We start from the raw sequence: 7544 nt of genomic DNA, 5'->3' as shown, positions 1-7544 counted from the left end.
TCTCCTTTGATGATTAGCGAGGATTTCAACGGGCAGGGCTCTGTCCTGTTCCCCCGCCCCCTCCTCCCCAGATGTACATTTGGACAGATAAGTTGTGTTTGCCTATGCCCATGGTAACCGTGTCTCCTTTTTGGTGAGGAGGAACGGGCTTCGGTAAATAGATCTATTTGTGTGACTCCTAGTACTCATTTGAAGCAATGTCACTCCTTTTTCCACTGTGGTCTGTGTGTGTGTGAGTCAGAGGGAGCCTAAACAGGCTTCTTTGAATTGATGGCTCACTCCCAGCCTCTCTTGACCAACTGCCAACCTAGCAGGGCGTAGCTTACCAACAAATCTTTTTTTTTTTTTTTTTAAAGGCAGACTGATTCATAGAAACTCCTTTAAAACGCAGTGAAAAGAAACCGCCCATCACACACCCCAGCACACTAGCCCTGGAAACTTATAACCTCGGGAGGCAGGTCCCTCCCCACACTGTGGTCACATACCTTCAGAAGAGCGGACCAGGCAGCCACCAGCTCCTCAGGGCGCCTCCGTCGCTTAGGACCCTCAGGTAGGACAGCTTCCAGCGCTGCGGGGAAGCTTGGCAAACTTTCTTTCCTTCTCTGCTCTCCTTCTGACCTCGTCACCTAAGCTCCGCGTTTTCTTTTTCCCTGTAGCTATTTGTCTATGAGTCTCTGAATTGAACTCTTTGAAACATCTGGCTGAAAGTGGATACTGAGACAACTTTTTCCATAAGGTTCAGAAAAATGCCTTTTGACTGGGAGTTTGGGGGACCCGGGGTGGAGGGTGGGGGTAAGTCCGCGGGACTGGGCTGTGATTATGTTTTGCAGTAACTGGGTCCTTGCTCTGAAATGTGGAGGGAGCAGGGATTTTGGAACACGCCAGGATAGGGCATTCTTCATGGGGAAACACTACATGCCTTTGAAAGGGCGCACCAACTTGCCAGATGCCTTCCAGTTTGTCCGTTTGGATTCAATTGCTTCAGGATTTGGGTTGTTTCTCTTGGTTGTTTGCTGGTCTCTTTTGGATGATAGGTAGATACGTGCTTTTCTGTTTATTTTAGTTGTTGCATTTGCTCCTGCTCTTTTAGCTTGTTCATTCACTTCTGTTTGAATGTGTTTTTTCTCCCCACAGGATGGGAGGAGGGGGTTGGCTTGTTTAAAGAAAACAGAGAGGTTGGTGGTGGTGGGGGGGAGCGGGCGGGTTGGGAATCAACTGGTGTGTCAGAGAAAATGCGGGAGAGTTGCGTTTGGTGGAATCAGCCTGATGTGGATTCCAGAGCTCCATGTCTCCTGGCCAGATGTAGAGGATGGGGAGAGGCGGGAGGGAAACTGGGTTTGCAGGAGAGGGTGGGGCAGGGGAACTTCATCTGGTGTAGAAAAATGGTGAATGGCTTTGTGCTTCCACCCCAGAAACAGCTGAACTTTAGTTCTGAGTGGAGAGAAATAACCATTATTATCAGAAATAAGAAAAGAATTTTTTTTTTTTTTTTTTTTAGCTGAATGTGGAAGTTTTCGGCATGGAAGGCAGTGATTGTTTTGGAACATTTTATCTTCTCGCTCTTCCAGAATGTGGTTGTGCAAACGCAAACACTAGTATTAATGGTAAAGAGAGTCTGGAGAAAGGAAGAAGGGTGATTTCTATTTGCTTTTTTTTTTTTTAATGTTTATTTATTTTTGAGGGGGGGCGGAGGGGCAGAGAGAGGGAGACACAGAACCTGAAGCAGGCTCCAGGCTCTGAGCTGTCAGCACAGAGACCAATGCAGGGCTCGAACCCATGAACCGTGAGATCATGACCTGAGCCAAAGTCAGACGCTTAACTGACTGAGCCCACCCAGGCGCCCCTGATTTGTTTTATTTTTAAGTTAGCATTTTGGCCTAGGTGTGGCCCATTTCAACATAGATACTGGTTTTATTTTTCCTCCACATAAACAAGATGAGGAAAATGACAGGATTCAGCTTGTCAGACGAAATTAGGCTTTTCCTTTAGAAATGCAATTCGTTGGAAGAGACCATTTCAATGCAATCAGCCTGTGTACATTGTACAGACAAGGCGCCTCGTAAAACTGCCCTCGAGGGGATGATTAACTAAGTGCAAGGGAAACTTTTCAAGCTGCAGGGAACTCCCACATTTGCTTAAAATGTTTATTATTTCCAGATTACATGGTTGTGGATTCAAGGAAGCCATTATTAAGTTGATAGTAATGGTATTCTATGAATCCAGCATGAATCTTCTTGTAGTTCTGTGCAACTTAAAGCTATAAGCAATATTTATCCAGTCAGCACATAGAAAATACTGACAAATCTGGGAGTGTCGACCATCACGAATTGCATTTTTTGTGTGTGTGCATTTCACATTACACTGTAGTTCTAGCAGTGAGAAAATACGCTGTATGTTATTTCCTGGAGTTTTAGGGCAATTGTTGAAATGCTGTTCTAATTCTTGCCTTTCCCACTGCCTCTAAGTAGTGAGGGAGCTCCCTAGCTGCAGGAGTGTTTCTGGATTTCAGCTCTAAGTCTTTGAAAATACTGAAATGTGAGGGTTATTTTTTCCCCCTGCAGCCTCCCACCCTCAGAGTCGGATTGAATTCCACCACAGACTCTGAAGAATGGGGCGGGGGTGGAGTGCTGTCTGGAGGGCTGCAGGACATCCGGTCTGGCATCCTGGTCAGAGGACCCCCCAGATTTTACATTGTTTGAGGGCACTAAACTGTCCTGAGAGTTGGCACAAGGCCATCAAGGGCCAACCCAGAGCAGATCACATCCCAGAACAGATGCTGGCTACTTCCCAGGACTACAGGGCACATCTCTGAGGAAAGGAAAGGCATCCCTTCTACTGGCCACTAGAAAAACTTACTGTGACTTTCTCAACTCTTCCTGCTTCCCTCTGAGACCCGCTTAGGCCTATCCAGTTCCCAGGGGCCATCCAGACTCCAGGGGGCCTTGCGAGTGGGCTCCATAAAGACCACCCTGGGGTGCAGACCCTCTTGGCTTGGTGTGGAGGGTGCAGTGGGGGGTTGGTTCATGCCAGATGCACAGGGATCAATGGAGAGACAGCAGTCAGCGACCTAGAAGGCTTATAGATGAAGCAAAATGTTTTCCTGTAGACTCCTCAGAGCCCGATAGGAAGTACATCTGACAAATGGCCATAGAAAAGGGCACACGGCAAATTTAGTTACACTTTGTCTTTAATTTTGTTCATCAAATTCTCAGTTTGAGGGAGATTCTCAGTCTGAGGATCAATTCATTCATTCTCCACCATATGCAGAAATCCTATTTTTACACCACCTTGGACAGATGGCCACTTTACATTTCCTTAAAATTTCCAGAATAGGGGTGCTCACTACCTCCGGGTGAGAGTCTCCGTGCTCCCCCACTACCACCCGCCCACTTTGCCAGACAAGTCTAATTATTAGACTTTCTTAAATTCAGCACAATTGGCTTCTCTATAACTTCTATACTGTGCTCCTAGTTCTGTTCCTGGGCATGCAGAAAATATCTCTTCCATTTTTGTTGTCGCTCTACTCTTATTCTCTAAATGCTTAACCCTTAATTAATGTTCAATGGATAAAACTTGACGAATTGGTATTATCATTATTACCTAAGACTCCGAGAGAGCAGGAAGCATTTTTAAAACTTTACAACTATGCACGTCGTCAGCCATACCCACAGGATTTGATTCTGAGGGATTTCATTTTCTAAACACATGAATATGGTTTCTTCTTTCACTTACCACGAGTATATCCAAGGCTGCCGAACACAAAAGCTCAGAGACATTTGGGACTCTCGGACGTACAGACCCAGAGGGGACACACCCAGTCGCTACTTACGGAGGTGATGGTTAAATCAGTCAATCTAATACCAGAGGCACAGGCTTCGAACTTGGCCTTGCCGGGGTTATCCCGTAACTTGGTTTATAGTTCACGTAGCTCACACCTTTACATTGTTACCACCTGTCATGATAGCTCCAGGAACACGCTGCCAATCCATTATAACCCCAGACTAATTGCTTGGCCAGCACAATGGATGTCAGTCCTGGAGAAGAGCTCATAACCTTTAGCCAGGGTAGATCTGAAAGTTTCTGACCGTGACATTCTCTTTTCCAAGACTCTTCCCAGTTCTGCTTAGATGATTCCGGATTTCTGTTCAGTAATCAAGGGAGCCTTGATTGCTTGAATTCACAATACCCCACCCCCAAACACATATGTCTTGAGACCACTTTTTGTGATACTTCAGTCCCTGGTGCCCTGAAATAATTTCTTGCAATTTAACTGAGAGATCCACTGACACTGAAGCATAAAGATAAAAGTACAAACCCTTGTGGCGATCTCTGTTTCTCTCTCTTCCTTTGAAGAAATATTTGGGTCAGCATTTTCTCCCCTGTTCTGGAAATGGGCATTTCCCAGGAACTAAAATGGACTCCTCCGCTCTTGGTGCCATTGACTTGATGTGGATGCGGCAGCTTTTGTATTTCCTGAGTCTGTTTCCCGAATTCTTCCCTCAAATGGGGTAGTTAAAATTGAGAACACGGGCATAGGTTGAAAGTGATGGTAAGAATCTCGGGGCAGATGCAACATGGCTGAATAGGGGAGGGAGGGTTGTGGTCTGGTCCCCACTCTGTCCTGTGACCATGGGCAAGTCACTTGTCTTCTTCGTGGAGGGAACAGAGCTTGATGGTCTCCCCGGCCTCCCTGTGGCTCTGAAATCTTATTGTTCTAAGGTCTTATCGTCCCGTTTTGAGGAACCCCTTGGCTCATGCTGATAGTTCAATCCATAAAAGTTGGGAGAAAAGTTAACTGAGGCATCATGTTGCATCGCAGGGCATTTTACACAAGGTTGAGGGTCCAGGCAGCCTCCTGGGCTCATCTGCTCTGAGATTCCTTTCGCCTTGTCATCAGATAGTAATGATTCACCCAGCTCTTGGAAGAAAAGGAAGAGGTCTGACTGATTACCCACAAAGGGCACCAGCTCAGATGAGAAGAGGCAGGCCATAGAAGCCTGTTAAGACACTGACAACAAAAAAGGATTCACCAGTAACCAAACCAGGTTTAGGAAGAAACCGAGCTGGTCCTGGGAAAGGAGCTCCACCCTCTTGTCTGGGAGGGGGACCCTGCAGCGTGAGGGTGTGGCGGTAAAGGTGTGGATGAGAGCGAATCTTAGAATCTTCAAATTCAAATAGTCGAATAGAACAGTCGTAGAGGAGGAAGAGGGAGCGGGTGCAAAGGCAGGTGTTTCCTTAGGCTTGTGTGTTGAGGGAGAAGAAGAAGTGTCTAGAAGACAGTTCTAGAAGAGGTCGAAAGAGCGCGCCGCGGAAAGAGAAAGACAGGGAGAAGTTCAGGGAGGATCCCACCCTATTTCCTTCCCTTCTTGTCTGGGGAACACCCCCCCCCCCCTCAATGTTTCTGAACATTCCTCAGGGTCAAATATTTTGTTCTTTGTCCCCTGTGAAGAACCTTTGTTGCCCAAGCTGCAAATGGTGGTCAATACATCCTTGGTGTCATTTGAATTTCCACTGAAAATTTATGCCAACAGGGCAGTGATCTCCCTTGATGTTTTTCCTCTTTTCACAAGGCTCCGATCAGAGCTAAGAGCAAAATGAAGTCCTTGATACTTTGACTTCTCTCAAATAATCAAAGGCCCCTCCTTGGGGGCGGGGGTGCTGGGGATGGGGAACTGGAGAGAGGTTTGGTACCCTGGAACGGTGAGTTAGGCTGGCGGGTGCTGCGTCCCGGCTTCCCTTTGCCCGATGTGGCTTTGGTGAAGGGACGCTTGTGCTGTGGGTGGGGGCCAGGATGGAACGTTGGAAGCGTGTCTTAGGGCTTGCAGTGTGGGGATCTGGTCTGGGACTTTTGGTGGCTCTGCTGTGGGCCTCCTTAGCAACATGACAGGAAGAAGCAGCTGCCCCGGGCACTGTTTTGAGGGGGCACTGCTGACCCTCTGATGAACCAGGAGGTGGGGGAAGGAACAGAGCGAAGGGTAGCTATGGTAGGAGGTCTAGAACGTCTGCCGAACGCTGAGACAAATACGGGAGAGAGAAGATCATGCTGGAATGGAGGAGGCCCGGCCTGGAGGGTGCGAGACGGTGGGTTTCAGTTCCCCATTCTGGTTCAGCCCCGGGGAAGGTGCATTCTCTCCTTGGTTCAGGGACTGGACTGAAGAACTTCTACACCTCTAAACAAGCGCTCTCACAAAGAGTAAGGAGGCCTGTGTCACGCACACTTGCCTCTGGCGGCCTCCCTCCCGGCCGGGCCCCGTGGGCTCTCCAGGCCGCTTTGCTGGTTGAAGCATGTTGCCGCCACCTACTGTCGACACGCCCAAGTGCCCCTGGGCTGGGCCACACCTTGATTTTCTTCCCAGACCCTAGTTATTGTCTTGGCAACCTCTCCCTCAAAGACATTCTGGTGGCCGGGACACTCCTCTTTTGTAAGAAGCAGAAGACAACCGCAGCTTCTGTCCTCACCCTGGGGGCCGTCGCCCCAGCGGCCTGGCCAGCTGCAGTCTGGGGGCGTGGGCTGGTCCCCGCATCACAGCCCAGGTCTGGCCTGAGCCTTTGCAGATGTTGCCAGATCCACCCCCTGCTTGGACACAAAGGAGGACAAGAGGAAATGAGAGAGAGAGACAGAGAGAGAGGGGGGCTATTCTCCTTGGGAGCATCTGCAAAAGCAAGATTCATGCTACTTGTTTGTTTTTAGCATAGTCGTCAGCCCTTGGATTCTGCCAGAGAAGTTGAAAGTCCATTTGGCTGGCCTGAGCCTCTCATCTCACGTAAAGGAACAAAAAGAATCCCCAACAACCATCTAGCCTTTGCTCTGTCAGGCACGAGCCCCTCAATCTTCACGCTAGCCCTCTGAGGTCTACAGATCACGGTTAAGAAGTGCTGCAGTCAACAAATCACCACAACGTATACTTTACATGTCTTACAATTTCATGTTAATTATACCTCCACAAAACTGAAGTTAAAAACAGAAGTGATGGAGTCAGGATTTGAACCTGGAGCCCATGTTCTTCATCACCGCATACTCTTTCTCTGTGGGAGGCACCAACCAGAGAGGTGATGTGATTTTCCCAAAGTCAGAAGTTAGAGGCAGAATTTGTTGGAGATTTTGGTTTTCTAATAGGTGCTTGCCTTTTCCCTTCCTTCCTTCCTTCCTTCCTTCTTTCTTCCTTCCTTCCTTCCATTTTCTTTTTCTTTCTCTTTCTTTCTTTCTTTCTTTCTTTCTTTCTTTCTCTCTTCCTTCTTTTCTTCTTTTTTTCTTTTTCTTCTTTCTTTCTTTCTTTCTTTCTTTCTTTCTCTTCCTTCTTTCTTTCTTTCTTTTTCCCTTTCTTCCTTCTTTCCTTCTTTCTTCCTTCCTCTTTCTTTCTTTCTTTCTTTCTTTCTTTTTCCCTTTCTTCCTTCTTCCCTTCTTTCTTCCTTCCTTCCTTCCCTTTTCTTTTTCTTTCTCTTTCTTTCTTTCTTTCTCTCTTCCTTCTTTTCTTCTTTTTTTCTTTTTCTTCCTTCTTCTTTCTTTCTTTCTTTCTTTCTTTCTCTTCCTTCTTTCTTTCTTT

The 7544-nt window shown here is 47.3% G+C and overlaps 1 protein-coding gene across 1 annotated transcript in view; it reads left to right on the top strand.

Moving 5' to 3' along the window:
• Window positions 1-390: 390 nt before the first annotated feature.
• EMP1 (epithelial membrane protein 1) overlaps window positions 391-7544 on the top strand; it is a 19119-nt gene continuing 11965 nt past the window's right edge. The window contains exon 1 of the mRNA XM_040488861.1: window positions 391-550. The gene's annotated coding sequence lies outside the window, so the exon portion shown is untranslated. The remainder of the gene's footprint in view (window positions 551-7544) is intronic.

The sequence above is a fragment of the Herpailurus yagouaroundi genome, unplaced genomic scaffold (genome assembly GCF_014898765.1).
Source record: "Herpailurus yagouaroundi ecotype Mexico unplaced genomic scaffold, PumYag 166, whole genome shotgun sequence".
Taxonomy (NCBI): Eukaryota; Metazoa; Chordata; class Mammalia; order Carnivora; family Felidae; genus Herpailurus; species Herpailurus yagouaroundi.
The sequence above is the reverse complement of the archived record's forward strand: the minus strand, read 5'-3'. Positions and strand labels throughout refer to the sequence as shown.